The 16,302-nt window shown below is 44.6% G+C and overlaps 1 long non-coding RNA gene across 1 annotated transcript; it reads right to left on the bottom strand.

The window, feature by feature from the left end:
• Window positions 1-7,469: 7,469 nt before the first annotated feature.
• On the bottom strand, window positions 7,470-11,146 carry LOC136014750 (uncharacterized). The gene is made up of 3 exons (XR_010612853.1): window positions 10,952-11,146; window positions 8,819-9,455; window positions 7,470-8,126 (listed from the first exon to the last, which is right to left on the bottom strand). It is a non-coding gene; the product is annotated as an uncharacterized LOC136014750 (long non-coding RNA).
• Window positions 11,147-16,302: the final 5,156 nt, after the last annotated feature.

The raw sequence follows: 16,302 nt of genomic DNA, 5'->3' as shown, positions 1-16,302 counted from the left end.
TATGGAAAATATCTTTAAGCAGCCAGTCACGCCTCCCTAGAGCTGCCAAAAACCAGCAGAAAGAAAACTCATGTTCTCCTGTTCCTAGCAAAAGCCTCAGTCACTTGAATGAGGAGACTCTCTAGGAGCTCTTGCTGCTAAATGGCCTGGGCTGTGCTTGCATCAAAAGGTTTTCAAATTGTGACCCATAAGCTACTACGGGTCTGCCTGCTGCTCACCTCCACCTCCTAAATCACATCAGAACATGTTAAATGATTTCCGAATGGTCCTATGACATGTAAACAACTGAAGAATTAACCCCAGAGATGTCGCTGAAAGAATGGAAAGAAGAGGATTGTGTGAAATAAAGGCAAAGATGAGAAGGGATCATAATAAATGCAAGAGGTAGAAGCTGTTGATGCTTTCCCCACAGACCTCCACCCCCGAGAGCAGTGCACATACCTTCATCAGAGCTTCTACGGTGTTTTCTCCTAAAACTGGGAGATTTAGGATTAGGGCTGGCTCTGCCCTAATCCCATGCTCTGCCCTAACACACCTCATGTATCTCATTTGCTGAAACTGCAGTGCTCCGTATCTACCCATAGTTTTCTTCTCTCCTGGGTTTTCTAAGCAAATTTCACTGCCTGTGAGAAGAGCTGAGTTACTTGATGTCTGGATCATTCACCTTCTCACCATCACTTTCGTACTTCTCTGGAGGGTTTGAGATAAGGATATGACAAGCCCACATAAGGATTTTCACCTCCCCATCTGCTTGCAAAGAAAAGCAGATATCTGAGCCCACATACCTTCCTAGGTGTGGAAATTTGCTAACTGTTCATAACATGCCTAAGCTGCACTTTTTAAATTACTTTTCTTAAACAGCAATAGAGAAGGGGCCTTGACTCAAAGAGTATCAGCACAGCAGTGAGAAGAGATTATATCAAAACAGGGGAGGCAGCGACAGCATGGAAAGCTTGCGCTGATTTAAGCTGGTATAATATTTCTGGTGCCAGTAAGGTAGGTGCATATACCTGGAGACAGACTAAGCTTGCTCTTATGCACAGCCCCATGAACAGCAAACAATAAAGGCCACTGTTTACTGCCCTACAAATATAGTAACTGGCACAGGTGATCTAATGGATTTAGCTGATTTGGGAAACACTATGAGTTTAAATGGTTTTGCTATCAAATTCAAAAGGCAACTGCAGGTATAACTATGAAAGGCAATTCAATAAATTACTGGGGTTTTTTTAGCTCCCCAAAGCTAAAGAGAAGATGGATTTAATTCAGAAATGTTTATTTGATTTAGTTGCTGTTTGGTTCATAGGAGACTCCCCACAGGGGCAATAAAAGCCAAGGCTGCCTTTTTTATAGTGCAAAGATTTTGCACTGCAGTCCTCTCCAGTCTTTTTAAACGTGCCCCTCTCCTGTTTCAAATACTAAGAAATTCCATTCATCACAACTCAGAAATTTCAGAGATGGAAACGATCTATTAAGCTTTATGATCCACCTCCTGAGCAGTGCAGAATTGCTCCCTATAGTGCATTTGGGGCTTTAATATTTTGTCCATCAAGTTTAGAAGGTCACATTACTGAAGTGTTTTAAATCACATCTCATGTTTGTATAAACAAATACGTGGTTGTTGCATTTCAGTGTAATTGCTCTTGCAGATGTACTAGCAAAAGGAGTCGACAGGAAAAATGGCAGGTGCCCATGTGAGGGAGGGTTGTTTTGCTGTTAAATGTGATCAGTGCTGTGCACAGTGGGCTTTCAACTACTCCTCTTTAGAGAATGGTCATTCTAATGCCAGTCATTAACAATTTGCTGTTGGTCACTTGGGAACAGCATGTTACCTACCAATTGCTCCTATTAGTCACCAGTTCTTGTCTAAATAATTGGCTATGAGAGAGAGAGAATGCCTGTGTGAGGCAGGAGTTAACGGGATGGCAGAATGTACGGGTACATTGTTATAAAATACATACTTTACATTTTTTCGAATGCCAAAATATAGTGGAACGGGCTCAGATCTCTTTTCCACTGGGGTCAGGCTGGAACTGCACCACTGAAGTCCAATGGAGCCGTTTGGAAAACCAAAGCTAATATACATGAGATCAGTAACTGGCAGCAATACAGCAGTACATTTGCTTGTCTCTGAAATGCAGTCATCTCTGGCATGAAACCTGGCAGCTGTTTCATTAAAATGGTAAGGATGTGGACCAATATCCTTCATGAAAGGAGGAAGAGAAAGAGGAGAAAGAGCATGGAGGAGTGTCACTAGCTTGCAGCCTTTGGATTCTTGTCACCATCCTGTTTAGTGAAAACCCCTACACGGTGTTAGTTCAAGTACCTACTGTTTTGACAGGCTTTTATCTCACTGAAAATAGGTGCTTTGGCATGACAGAAAATGAAAGAATCATAGAATCATAGAATAGTTAGGGTTGGAAAGGACCTCAAGATCACCCAGTTCCAACCCCCCTGCAGGGACACCTCACACTAAACCATCCCACCCAAGGCTTCATCCAACCTGGCCTTGAATACTGCCAGGGATGGAGCACTCACAACCCCCCTGGGCAACCGATTCCAGTGTCTCCACCCTAACAGGAAAGAATTTCCTCCTTATATCCAATCTAACAAAACAAAATGCCTACTAAAAACAAAAATGCTGTGGCAGAGAAAGCAGGTCACAGTCAGTACAGCATTCACCTATGCCATTCTCATGGGGAACTTCAGTCTTCCCACCATACTATCTGAATGCATTCTACTTTAGGTTACTGCCTGACTGCTCTTCTGGGCCTACTGTACTTGGTTTGTGAAAGTCTGAGAGAGTGTGGGGGTAAAAGGTTACAAATGTCCTCCAATACAACTCATGTCATAGTTGTAAGGAAATACCTAATTGTGTTGTTGATGGGGTACTTTAGAGATGTCAGAAAAAAGGACTTTGAGATCATACAAGTAAGTCTGGAGCCTCTGAAAACATAGAGTAGGACTTTAATGCAGGCATGTTCGACGGAGGTGCAGAGAGAAGCAGCAGGACCTTTGAATCCAAAGCTCCCAGTCTCTGGACTGATTTAGAGAGTACTGGATAATTATTCCCCAAAGTGTGGGTAGGAGCCTTAGGGAGGTACTGGGAAACCAGAGCTTAATTACTGCTGTCATGGGAGGAGGAAGCAGCAGCACTGGGACAATGGATGGGGATTGCAGAGATGGGATAGAGGAGCCAGCCTTATATAAGCTATTTCTCAAAGTTACACAATGGAGAATAGTAATAATACTAATGCACTTTTATAATGCATTCCTATGAAGATTTAAAATGCTTTGAAAAAGTAACTGAATATTGTATGATAAGGTGGCAGACCAAGAACTCAGAGCAATGAGAAAATAAGTGGATTCCTTGTGACTGTGGGGACAGTCAGAAGTGTGGTGGGGAACAGAATTAAGGCCTGTGTGCCCTCTAAACACGTGGTCACAGCCTGTCAAATGCCCAGGTCTGCTGGACGGGACGAAAGGTGGCAGGTTAGGAAGAAATTTTCCTTAAATTAGGAAACAGATAAGAACAGAGTAACACACTTTTCAAGATGGGAAGAGATGTTTGGTGAAAACAACCGAGAAGCATTTTGGGTTCCCAGGATTTTATTACCCTTTCTAGTGTGAGCCAAAGGATCCTGTCCAAGTTTCCAGAGATTATTCCTCACAGGAAAAGCAAAGCCCTAATAAAGGACATAGCAATTGCACAGTAAAAACAACAACAATAATAAAAAGATGCCTTTTGTTTAATCACCTGGACAGACCCAGTGTGATGCAAATAAAATGTGGGATAACAAGCTCCAAGAGACAGGTCACATCTGCAGAGGCTTGTCAGGCCAATGCAGCAAAGTGAGACAGAGTGAGGTGCTGGTGGGGAGCAAGGAAAGACAACACTCCCAGTAACACATACCTGCCTATGGGCTCGAGGTCAAGCTGCTGTTTGTCATCAGTGCCTGTGACCCTCAGGAGTTTTCTGCCCTCCCAAAAACTGTTTGAAACACACTCTGATTTCCCAGTGGTAACAAACCCACCACTTCTCCTTCCTATCTTCCTGGCCTGGAATAGTCACTTTGGGGTTACCACGGGGGAAGCAACCCAACCTTGAGAGCAATAACTGCATGCAGAGGGACCTACACCCTGTTGAAGGACATGCCCTGTGCCTTTGAGCAGGTCTGCCCCATGTAACAAGGAGTGCTGCCATCGCCCCGCTCACCTCTGGCCACAAACTGTTATGTACTGAGGTCAGTCCCTGGCCAATGCTGTGCTGGGCTTACAGCTTGGTCCATTCCAGCTGCTCTGCCTCCACTCATCACATACATCTGCCCACTTGCCCTCCTTGCCTGCATTTGGGTGGCTTCAGTTCATGTGCAGGAACCCGGGGCAGGTCCTCTGCCATGTATCCTCTCTCCTGCCTGCAGAACTGCTTTGAGCAGGGCAGGTTGGCCAGGAGAAGTTTTAGCTGGGGAGATCAGATTATGTGGTTCAGGACTTTCCCTGTAAGACAGAAATGGAGCCTTCATCAAAAACTCAGGTCTCACTCCTCCTGGACTGAAATGGGGGCTTAACTGCAGCCAGATGTAACCATCCATAAGACCGTGTATGTCCTGTCATATGAAATGCAGTACCTAGTAAATAATGATCTGCATTTCTCCAACGGCAACATTTAGCAACCGTTCGTGACTGCAGTGTCGTAACAGGTCAGTGAGCAGCCAGATATTGCCCCCATTTCTTGACAGGGAGACCTAGAGCACAGAGCCATTGCTGAAGATCACTTCCTTTTCCAGAAGGGGTGGTGCATGGTCTCCTCCCCTGTCATAATCCATCCGTGGGCAATACTGCTGCCAGGAAGAGCTGTAATCTCCCCTGGGCATGGGGAACAGCATGATGAGCATCTCCAGAACACCCTCCCTGCCTCACTCTTATCCGTGGGCTTACCCATCAGTTTGGAAAGGCTGTACAAGTGACTGCCAGGAAGAATCTGGCCGTGATTACATGAAATCCAGTGCTGTTTGGTCAGTCTCAAGCTGACATTCTCCTCTGCTCTTTCTCATCGTGGACAAGATCCGGCATTCTGGGCGTAAGCAAACACAGCAGCTGAGGCTGGCACGGAGGGGATGGAACCGGCTTCAGAAAAAGCATGTGGCTTTCCAAACATCTTGCAGTCCAAAGCAAAACCAGCAGTTCTGACATGCTGTGAGCAATAAACAATGAGCTTTGTCAGCATGTCTAAAGGAAATGATAATTCCTGGAGTGTGAATGATGAAATGTTAACCAAGATGGGGGCTTCGGATATCATTGTGGTTAGGAAAGTGTATGTGCATCAGTGTGGAGGCGCTGAAACTAAGGCAAAAAGCCCTAACTGTGGCATTAAGATCTTCCAGGTCTCTCAACTTATTCCTCAGTGGTGTTTTCTTCTGTTCCCTGCATAAAGTGTAAGGCATTGCTTATGCTGAAAGGGAGGTTTTGCACTATTGTAGTCAGCACATGAATCCACCCTTCTCACCATATGGATTTTCATCACCTACTGCTCAGCACTGACATTCAGCCCTCTGAGACATGCAGGACTCGGTGCAGGTCAATTTACTATTGTACATGCATTACAAGATTGGTTGTCCCTCTTCTCCACTCTTTGTACTAACAGGCAGCTCTGACTGCTCTGGTCCTTTCAGTGTAACATCAAGCCTAATGAAATCAGTGGGAGTGTTTTCATAGGTTACAATGACCTTAACACAGATCAGATAGCCCCATGCTTCAATATTTTGCAAATCAGCTGCATAGTTTCAAGACCAAAAAGAGTCAAAGTGCATTTTCCCCCTTTGCTTGGAGGACGTTAAACCTACCCTCTGCAAACCATGTGAAATGTTTACAGTCACTCCAGCAATTAGCAGCATTCACATGCATGTATTAGCAGAAAACAATAACTAGGATCAGAGAAAACGATGCAATTATTCACAGTAATAATACTAATTTCAAATTGTCATCACCGTAGGGGTCTGTTGCAACAAATAACCTCGAGAGTTATCTTAGCATGTGTGGCAGAGGACATGTGTGCATATGAGATCTGATTACACAATAAGCTCTTCCTGATGTGCCTTATGAAATATGGACCCTTGATCTCCCTCTCCAGCCACTCATCCTGGGGTTGTTTTAAAAAATGACATTCAGTCCCATTATTAAAAGCTGGAGAAAAAAAAGAAAGACTCAGTGTTCTGCTATGGCTAGCATTACCCTCAGGCATTTCTGGCATGTTTCCGTTGTAAATTCATTTTACATGTGGCCAGGAAATACAACATCTTGTTGCATCATGTAAAGAAAATACCGTATTTCTTCCCTGGTGCTCATTTCCAATCTACCGAAGCATCTGGTGGGAGCATGTCTGAAGATCTGCCTTCAAATGTAAAAGTTTTAACCCACAGTGTGGTTTTATGCCTGAGTCTCATCTTGAAAGAACAAGGTTAAATCATGTTTTACTTTTCTCCCTTTTCAATAATGAATTTTTACTGTGCTTCTCTCTTTCAAGCATGACAATGGTTTTCTTTCCTACCAAAACCTGGCTTTGCCACTCTCACTTCTGAGCAATCTGGTTTTGGATGGAGATAAGAATTAATGTTGCTTTCCAGGAAAATCCAAGCACTGTAAATTTCCACCAAAGCCTGGCCCACAGCTTAACATGTCCAAGACTTGCTGCACCCTTAGCGAAAAAATACTGAATACTACACAAGTAATAGAAGGCCAAATACCCATACTGCAGGGCTTGAGATGATGGCTAGCCACAGTGTGGCATTTGATAGAGGGGCACAGATTTGTTGGAGGATATGAAGGCTCATCTTCAGTATCATAAACATGGCCTTTCCCAGCTCTTACTCGTTTCTCTTCCTCCCACTCTGGACCGAGCCAACATCTACTTCACCATTCCCATCATTCTCACAATGGCAACCCCTAAAAATGTCTGCTGGGCATTAGGAGGAAGGTGGAGAGCCATTTGCATAGCATAAATATTGCTTTCATTGCTCCTACTAAGCCAAAGTCCAAGCCACATAGTCTTGCACACTGCTGGCACAGTGCCTGTCAGCTCATTGCCCTGTCATACGGACCTGGGGCTCTGTGCTCATCTCCCTTGACCAGTCCATTTCTATCTCCACACTTGCCTTCCATGAGGGTCTGTCACTTGGCTAATGTGGGAAGTGAGACATGGATAAGAGAGGTTGCATTTCTCAGCCGTCAGACTGGTTCCTCTTACATAAGCCTCATGCTCATAATAGAAGCAGGAAAATCTGAGAAAATACATCTGATGTAATTAGTGTAACCTTTCTGCCAGGTGGTTAACAGCAGAGGAAAACGTCTGGATTTAATATACCCATGGCCCCTCTTGATAAAGGACTAAATTCCAATCCCCACTTAGAAACCTGAGAAAACGAAAATATCCTCCCCGAGAGCTCTTAAAGAGATGGATTTCCACCACTCACTTGCATTCCTGGATCTTTATTAGGCAAGAGGGAGCACAGTCATAAAGACAAGCAAAACCAGCAATGGCAATATACATCCAGATAATGAGCAAAAGACCCCTCTCTTCATACCTGCTGGCAGGGGTCCGCCTCCGTCTAGTGAAAAGAGTGCCACAGGGAGAGCCCTGTGGCTCCAGCACCCCACCTGGGGTCAGGATCAGTGACCAGTCCTAGCCAAGGCAGCAATGGAGGACCCCAACTTTGCTACTGGTACTACGGATAGAAGAGCCCTCAGCTTTCCTGCACAAGCACGCAAAGACCTAGTGATGCTCCATACTACCGTTGGAATGGATCAGCCATGTAGTATGGAGCTGCAAGGCAGGACTTTAGGCAACTGAGTGCCACCAACCCATGTCCAGTTATCAACAAATTGGTGTTGTAGTGTGGTCTATCCTCTTGCACTGCACTCACCGCACTCTTGCCTCCTGTTAGAGGCTACAAGCAGAGGTTGAAAAAGAAGCACTATTCCAGACCCCTTTATGGCATGTTGCTAAAGCAGCTCAGGTGTGCAAGGGACAGATCACTTTCCTGTGTAACTGTGATGCTGCTTTCTTCAAGACACTATCATACAAGTCAGGTGTCCGCATCAGCATATCCTGAGCACAAGGGTCCTTAAAGCTGGAAAGGAATAAATGTGGTTTCCAAAACTGTTCTATCTGATCAGTTGCGCTTGACTGGGAGGTTGCATCATCCCAGTTCAGAGACAAGAAGCTCACCTCTCCTGTCTGTTGGGTTGTTGTAACCTGCTCTATCGAGTACTGTAACTCCAAACTATATGGAAGCTGCTGCTCCATGCTGACTAGTCTGTGCCCAAGGCAGTTATTTACCATGAGAGGTATTTCTACATGTGTGCCATTATCTGCAACTGCTTATAAATAATTTGGGGCTGAAGATGTAAATGCTAATCTTCAATCTGAAAGGCCTAGATAATTTAACTCATTTAGTCAACCTTAGGAGACAGACAGCATTTCAATTACAAAACCCATTGCTGTCCCCCTCCATTCTGTCTTACTGGGCATGTTTGGAGATTACTGAATTACCCAAGGGCTGGGTACTAATTCAGTTAGCTTTAGGCTGGATTCTTTGCCACATACAACTAAGTTCAAAACTAAGCATTAATCTTAGCGATGAAGCTGCGGAGGTTTGGGGGAAGGTGTATGTGGAAAATGCTAAGTGTGGGAGGTTTGGACGTTTTCCAGGTTTTGCATATTACAGCCTTTTGCCTAATTTTTACTTTTTGCCCATCCTGAACCTAGAAACGTAATCAGAAAACCTAAGAGAATCCTCTTGAGGAGGCCCTTTAAACCTACCTTCTCCAGAAGAACAGGGAGGTGCTTTCTTCTATTGTGAAATCGCCCATTAAAACAACACATGGCCTTGACTCCAGAGCAAGAAGCAACAGGCAGGAGTCAGGACTGAAGAAGGAGACTACATGGAAAAGACAGAGATAGTCCAAACAGCAGCAAAGAGGCAACGTGAATTGTCCATGGGCATTATTCAGGCAGATTTGCTCTTCTCTGCCTCCATCACATGTGGCTGATGCCGAGGGGAAGCTGTGTTGACTGGTCAGTGTCACAGCAGAGCAGTGACAAGCATTACTCAGTGTTTGGATAACACATCCAGCCATTCACCAAGCTGTCCAAACACATTGTGTGACGTGGGCAGAGGTAAGAGTGTCTGGACAGTTTCAGCGAGGAACAGGACTCATCTTCCCCATCCGTCCTGAAATGTTTCATCTTAGTTCTCTTCTTGTCTCTTTTTTTTATTTTTGGCTATTTCACTCCCCTTTTACCAGAGGGTCCCCAACCAGATGGATACAAGTCACCTGTACCACGTAGCTGTTCCCTGCTGAGCAACCATCAGTTGGCCCCAGGCAGTGGGGTGACTTGACAGCTGTAGCTGTGGTCATGTCTCTGCTGTAGGGTTTGCACAATGCCCTGGGAACTCCTGGAATGGACAGGAATGATGTACATAGGAGATATTCCTGGGCTCATTACACACTGCAGGAAGAGCCTGGATCACAGCAGCCCTATTAATTTCTTTCATTCATCTCTGCTGAAGTCAACAGATGAGAACAATTTTATGGACTTGGATCATACAGAATATATAACTACCTGTATTCTGGCTAGCTGTAGCAATTCAATGATAAGTATGACTCCCTGGTGAGCAAACAGGATATCACAGGCTTATTTTATCTTCCAAATGGGTCGGAGTTGAATCTTTTTCTGGGTTTCCATATTTTCTCTGAACAGGTCAGGTTTTTACTTGAGGAATGCATTGTTATAGCTCTCAGGCTCACAATCGCAATGGGAACACCTCCAAATCTTCTGATATTTACAATAAATTTGTTACAACCTGCAGTTTGGTTCCATTTACTAATGAATGAGTTCATTTTCTTATATAGATATAGTTTAGGTTTGTGTATTCAGACTGTATTCCACACATGCAGATCCAGGAACCTTGAATCAATACTTATCCCTTCATGACTACTTTAAGGGATTTAAATTAATTAACCTTTATAGGCAATAACGGTCTTTCCTGTGGTATCCCTGTTGGTGCACCATTACCTGAAGTACTGAAGTTATACCCTTTACTTCAGGTATACTGTTTTCAATAACAATATAGGCTTTGTTAAAGATGATGAAAAATTCTTATAATATCTTAAAAGAAGAGCACTTTTGCGTGTTTTTAAATGGTGAGATTTTAGCATTTTTTAAAGTTTCAACAACCATTTACAAATGCTGAAGGTTTCATCTGACAGCTGGTTGAAAAACATGGAAAATACTGAAATGAGCTCAAGAGTCAGATGATTTTGGCTACTATGAGTATTTCTCTAGGCCTTAAAAGTGAGCCAGTGGAATGAAACAAATTCTGATCTTAGCATTAGACTAGTAGGCAGAGCATAATACATGTGTTGTGTTTTCCAGTGTATTTTGGCACTTGCACTCAATATACAAGATATAAATATGTGTGTGTGTGTTTGTATATATATACAAACACACACACATATCCCCCTTTTCTTCACTTCTATGTTCAGCTGAGCTTTTGGATATCAAACCACACACATGTAAGTACACACACGCAGGTATGTACACAGGTATAAACCCAGCTCTGAATATACACAAACAATAGATGCATAATTTATGCGTATATCATGCTTGATGCCTTGCTGAAGTATTTAAATCAAAAATCTTAAAGTATTTTCAAGTAACTCAAGAACCAAATATCCCACTGGTTCAGTCATGTACTTCTTTCACGTATTTCACTAGCAGTGTCCTCAGTTCTATGTTTCTCTCTATCTGCACTAGATACATGAAAAATTAAGCTTCTCATCACTGTTGCAAAGTAGGCGTATTTATAAGTTTTCTAGTGAAGTGAGCTCACTCCTTGCTGGTTAGCAGGGCTGAGAGCAATACCCAGTATTATCATCCTGAACCACGTACTTATCATCAGAGCATGCGATCTCTCCAACATCTCATTTTGTCACACAGAACTCCTTTAGATTTTCATATCCTGCTCATCGTCCTGAAACAGAAGGAAGGACATCTGAACCACCCTCAGGTCTAAATCAGGTTGCTCAGAACCTCCCAGGATTCAGCCCAGTTTTGTCAAAGGAGACACAAGCACAGTGATCATCAGATGGGTGAACCCCAAGGGAGGACCACAGGATTGCCATTAAGACACTTTGATGAGCTGGGCACAAAGTTATCAGTGTCTCAGGTCTGCTCTGAATATCACAGAGAGAAAAACAGAGTTTTAAATGGAAAAAAAGAAATCCCATTAACATTAATCTTTCAAAAGCTGCAGTCCATCTGGATGCCTTCTTCCTTGGGATTAATTACAAAGACTAACCCTGTAATCCATAAGCAAAATATGAGTGATATGTAAACTTGCTGCAGTTGTGTTTAATATTTTCCTTGCTAACAGGGCATCTAATCCACCACGAGCAGGAGTTCGTCAAGCCTCAGGGGCTACCTAAAGCACACAATCCCTCTAAATGAGCAGTAATCTCCTCCATCGAATCTTCACTCTCATGAACTAATAAATGATGCTAAAGGCTCATTTGCTTTTGGGATCTCATTTGCTTTGGAATCTTCACTCTCATGAACTAATAAATGATGCTAAAGGTTCATTTGCTTTGGGATCTCCCAGCGGTGGAGGGCACGACACTGTAACCATCTCCAGGCATAGCAGTGAGCAGAGCCCGGAGGTGGCTGCGGGCAATGAGGCAAATTCCTGGCATTTCTTTCCTGTGGCAAAAAGCCCTTCATCCTTGGTGCACCAGCGCTCTGCCACAATGAGCACCGGCCTAAAAAGATCCCACAATGGTCTTGAGCAGCGAGATCAATAACGATTTCCACAAACTCCACTCTTTTACACAACGCCTCCCTCCCAGCTCCCTATGGGATAAACAGCGGGACACAGGCTGACATTCTGCAGATGCGGGCAGTTCCGGCAGCAGCAGCAGGAGAAGGAGGCAGAGGCGACTGAAATTCATTACTTGGAGAGGTCGCTGGGGTCAGCGACAGTGGCGCTGAATGGATTTTTCCAGCCATTTCGAGCTGAGATTTGCACTCTGTAATCTGAATGCTTTTATCTATTTCTGAAAATAGACAGGAATTTTTTCCACAGGCTGCTCCAATCTGGCCATGGAGATGCAGGGAAGGATTACAGGGATAAATTCAGGTTTTGTTAAGCAAGCGTAGCTTTTCCAAACCAAACATAGACGGCTTTCTCACAGCATAAACACGCGTACAAGAGCTCTCTTGTCGGAAGGACACATCCCCTTGTGCAAGAGATGAGAGCTAGGTGCCATGCACAGCCCTGGAGCCCTTAACTCCTGGTTTGTACATTGTTTGCCTCTCCAGTCCAGCTGTGCTAGAGCCAGCAGAGTCTCAAAGCTGCAGGGAACGATCTAGAATCTGTTTCCCACTGAACAGACAAGCGCTAGTTTACTCAGTGATTATTTTCTGTTTCACTCACATTTTTCTGTAGTTGAGCTTCCTCTTGCTTAGTCATGTCCTCTTCTGGCAGAGGTTTCTCTGAAAAGAGAGCTGATTCTAGAAATTAGCTAGGACAGAAATTGTTGGGTGGGTGTATTACAGCACTTTCACGGATGAGGAATTGATAAGAAGCCAGCTTTGTTTACTAGCTTTTTTTCTATCTGAAGCAGAAAATATGATGCTGGCGCCTGATTTCAGTGTTACTAAAATGTTTTGAGCTGGAAACTAAAGGGTGGGTTTGGGTGTGCATGTGCCAGTGTCTTGGAGTAAAACACAGGACCTGCAATTTCACAGCATCAACTGTGCTCACAAGGCTTTACCATTCTCCTGGTGTCCCTCAGAACCATCAGTCCTGTCTCCAAGCAGCTCACCTGCCCACCCCTCAGTTGTATGGTCTAGTAATGAACCAGCCACTATTTTCATTTACCCATACTTTGGTATCCCCACTTTATATACAAAACAGTTGTTACGAAGCATAGATATACCCTTTGGGGTGCAAAAAGTTAGGTACCAACTGCTGCCCTCCCAGCCTGCAGACTGGGGACACACTGCTGATAGCAGACAAATATTTGTGCAAAGGTAGGTATTGGGTGCTTAGCATCCTGCCAAGAGGTGGCTCTGCCTAGCCATGCCCAGGTGGGAACAGAGCTACCAAGTAAACACTCCAGAGCAATAATTCCAGGGCAAAGTAAGGGAAAGAAAGAGGTAACTTGATTAAGCATTGCCATTATTAACGACAATAATCCTTTGTGATAGGGAGGTATCAATCTGGATGGAAAACAGTACATGTGTCCGGGACCACACAGGGGCAGGTTGGAAAGCCATGCCAAGAGCTGAGCTGCTGAAGCATCCTGACAGCTCTGAAAGATGGTGATGGGGAGTGACCGTCCCTTGGGAGCCTCCTCAGCTGGAGATCCAGAAGGTGGAAAAGGTCTCTTAGGAGGCAGGCAGATCCACTGAGCTTCAGCTGTTCCACAGAGGTTTAGATTAGCCCTTCTCAGTGCAATGTGGCACATCCAGCAAGCAAAAACCCCCTCAAACAAGTACAGAAACCCATTGGCATTCTCCCATGCCCAACAGTCTTCCACTGCCCTCCTGTCTGTGCATCCTGCCGTTTGCCTGAGCGCAGAGCACAGTTTCATTTCAAGCCAACAGCAGGCACTGCCGTGAGAGGTGGCCAAACGCCTTCAGAAGCCATCGTTCTCTGGCACGGAAGGGACATCAACTGTTTCCCCTTTGCCAGCTAATGCTGACAGTAAAATTAGTTGAATCCATAATTTGGAAATTAAGTTTCTATGGTTTGCCAAACCAGTCAGACTAGAGCTTTAAATATCAGCTTCTCACAGACAAGTGAAGAGACTAAAACCAAACCCTAAGGAAGCATACAAAGGAATTTGCTTGTGGGGCAGGATGTCTCTGCCAAGGATTTAAGACACTGCTTGGGCTCAGAGGGCTCTCCACACTTGCCCCTAATGGTCCCACCAAGTAGAGATCCCTGTGCACCAGCCTTCCCCCATCAGTGGTAGATGGGCTCTGTGCTATCAGACCTTCAGCCAGCTCTTCCGCTCTGCCCCTGCCTTCCCAGTAAACAAATAATGGCAGACTTCTGTTCAGCCTTGTCTATTTTGGGATCTCTTGCAGTCCTACTGATAATCACTGTTATAAATGTTTACACTGATAGGAGACTGGCCCATATTGTACAGAGATAATAACAGTACAATTTGATATTCATGAGGTGCTGATGATCTCTAAATATAGAAATAGAGTAATTATTGCTGGCATTACAGGCTGGGTTTCAAAAAGCAGATAAATGGAGAAATGGATATGCTATTTATTGCAGCTTCAACAGTAACAACAGGAAAGCTGTCTCCCTTGATTAGGCAAGGACCAGACTGCAGAAGGCAGAGCTCATGGCAGAGGGCTGAAGGGCTATGATACCCTACCCCTGGAAGAGAAAAGCACAGCTGTAGAAAAAACACTCTGAAAATGCACTTCAAGCTCACCCAATGCACGTGACTATACGAGAAGGTGACGAAGCAGGTCGACTGTGCCAGGAAAACCTATGGTGACTGGGAAAAACATCACAGACTTCTCTACCAAAACCCCTTCAGGAAGGACAGAAGCCTTTGGCCACCACAATCAATGCATGTCTGCAGCTGAAGCGTGCAGCCAGGACACAGTGAGAGCATGCTGAATCAAGATCCTGAAGGTTTGCATCTGTAGGCAATGAGCTGCAGAGTCACCCGAGGCTTGTGCACTGGCTGGTAGGATGAGCAGGGTGTGTGGCATCTCTACATGCTGACCATGGCTCGTCGTTCCCATAGTCTGACTTCCTTTGCTTTATTTTAGAAACATTTAGCTCTTACTGAAGGCAACAACAAAAATGGGTACTCAGGGCTTCTGATAAACAGGCTGCTGGTTGACTACAGAGTCCTTCAATACAGGTGCAGGCACTTCAGGCATGCAAGTTGGTATAACTGAGTGATTTTCTGGCAGAATCTCTCCTCTGCTAAATATTGTGTACACTGTGATATGTGTGTCTGGGGCCATTTCCTTCTCCCAGTCTCTAAAGGGGGCTAGCAAGTTTGTTTACCTAATGACTGGGAAGATACCCATCTGTCTGGAAGCATATCCTTTGGAGTCTGCAGACAGCAGTGGTACCCATGGAGCTGAACACTGCACTAGCCGCACTGCCAGCGCCATCCAGGATCTAACACTGATTTGTGCAGCCATTCCCTCCCACTCCTGTGAGGAACCTCACCCGTGGCTGGTGCTTCCACAACAGGCAAAGCCAGATTGACTTTGACTTTGACCTTTACCACCACTGTGCTGAACAAAGCACTCACCACTTTCTATTGCTGCAGTGAAGCACACGGACTGTCCCCAGGCTGTTGCCCCAGAGAATCCAAAAGATGTGAAGCCTTCAAACAGAGCAGGGCAGGAGCTGTGGATTCATCTGGGGTTTAGTTGTTGGTATGACTTTTGACAACTATTTTCTGAAGTGAGATGAGGAAGGCATAGAAGTTACCTACCGCTTTTAGGCTTTGGTCTGAAAGTTAATTTGCAAAGAGGATGTTTCAAAGAGCAGTGGTTCCTGAGTCAGTCTCCGTATTAGGTGATTCTGCAGTCCTAAGAGTCAAGCAGTGACCTGAACTCTAAATTTCTCCAATGTTTAGGGAACCAGCACTTGATGTGAACTTCCCACGGATCACCCCCACACATGAAGACCTAGAATGATTCACACACTCTGCTGCTACTTTTCTGCACTTCCTATGTATTCTCTATATACTAGACAAAAGTGGAGAGAAAGAGGAAAAAAAGAGAAGAATTGCAAGTGAGGAAAGAACAGTGGTAACACTCCATAGCATGTATACAGTGCTTCATATGATCCTGTAGGTATACAAATACTGACTAACCCTTGAGATGCAGCATAGTTAATTGAAGTGAGTTATTCTGTGTTGTTGGAGCAGAAGGAATCAAAGTTCCCCAGACTATTACAGCTTTGTGTCAGACAACACCTCAAAGTTTTCACTTCAGTTACACAATTGGGAAAACCAAAGCACTGAGAAGTTAACATCACTCAGCCAAGGACCCACAGCAAGTCACTGCTGGGATTTCCATAGGAGCTCAGCCTTGCTTTTGGTCAGCAGCACCCTCAGACCAGAAGGGTCTTGGTTAAACTGGACATACATGGGATTCCGAACTAGATCTCCCCAGTAGCTACATGGCTTTGGAGAAAACTGCCTGTGCTGTGCTTGGCTCTGTGTCAGTACGATGGAACGAAACAAGTG

This window comes from Lathamus discolor, chromosome 5, assembly GCF_037157495.1.
Source record: "Lathamus discolor isolate bLatDis1 chromosome 5, bLatDis1.hap1, whole genome shotgun sequence".
NCBI classification, from domain to species: Eukaryota; Metazoa; Chordata; class Aves; order Psittaciformes; family Psittacidae; genus Lathamus; species Lathamus discolor.
The sequence above is the reverse complement of the archived record's forward strand: the minus strand, read 5'-3'. Positions and strand labels throughout refer to the sequence as shown.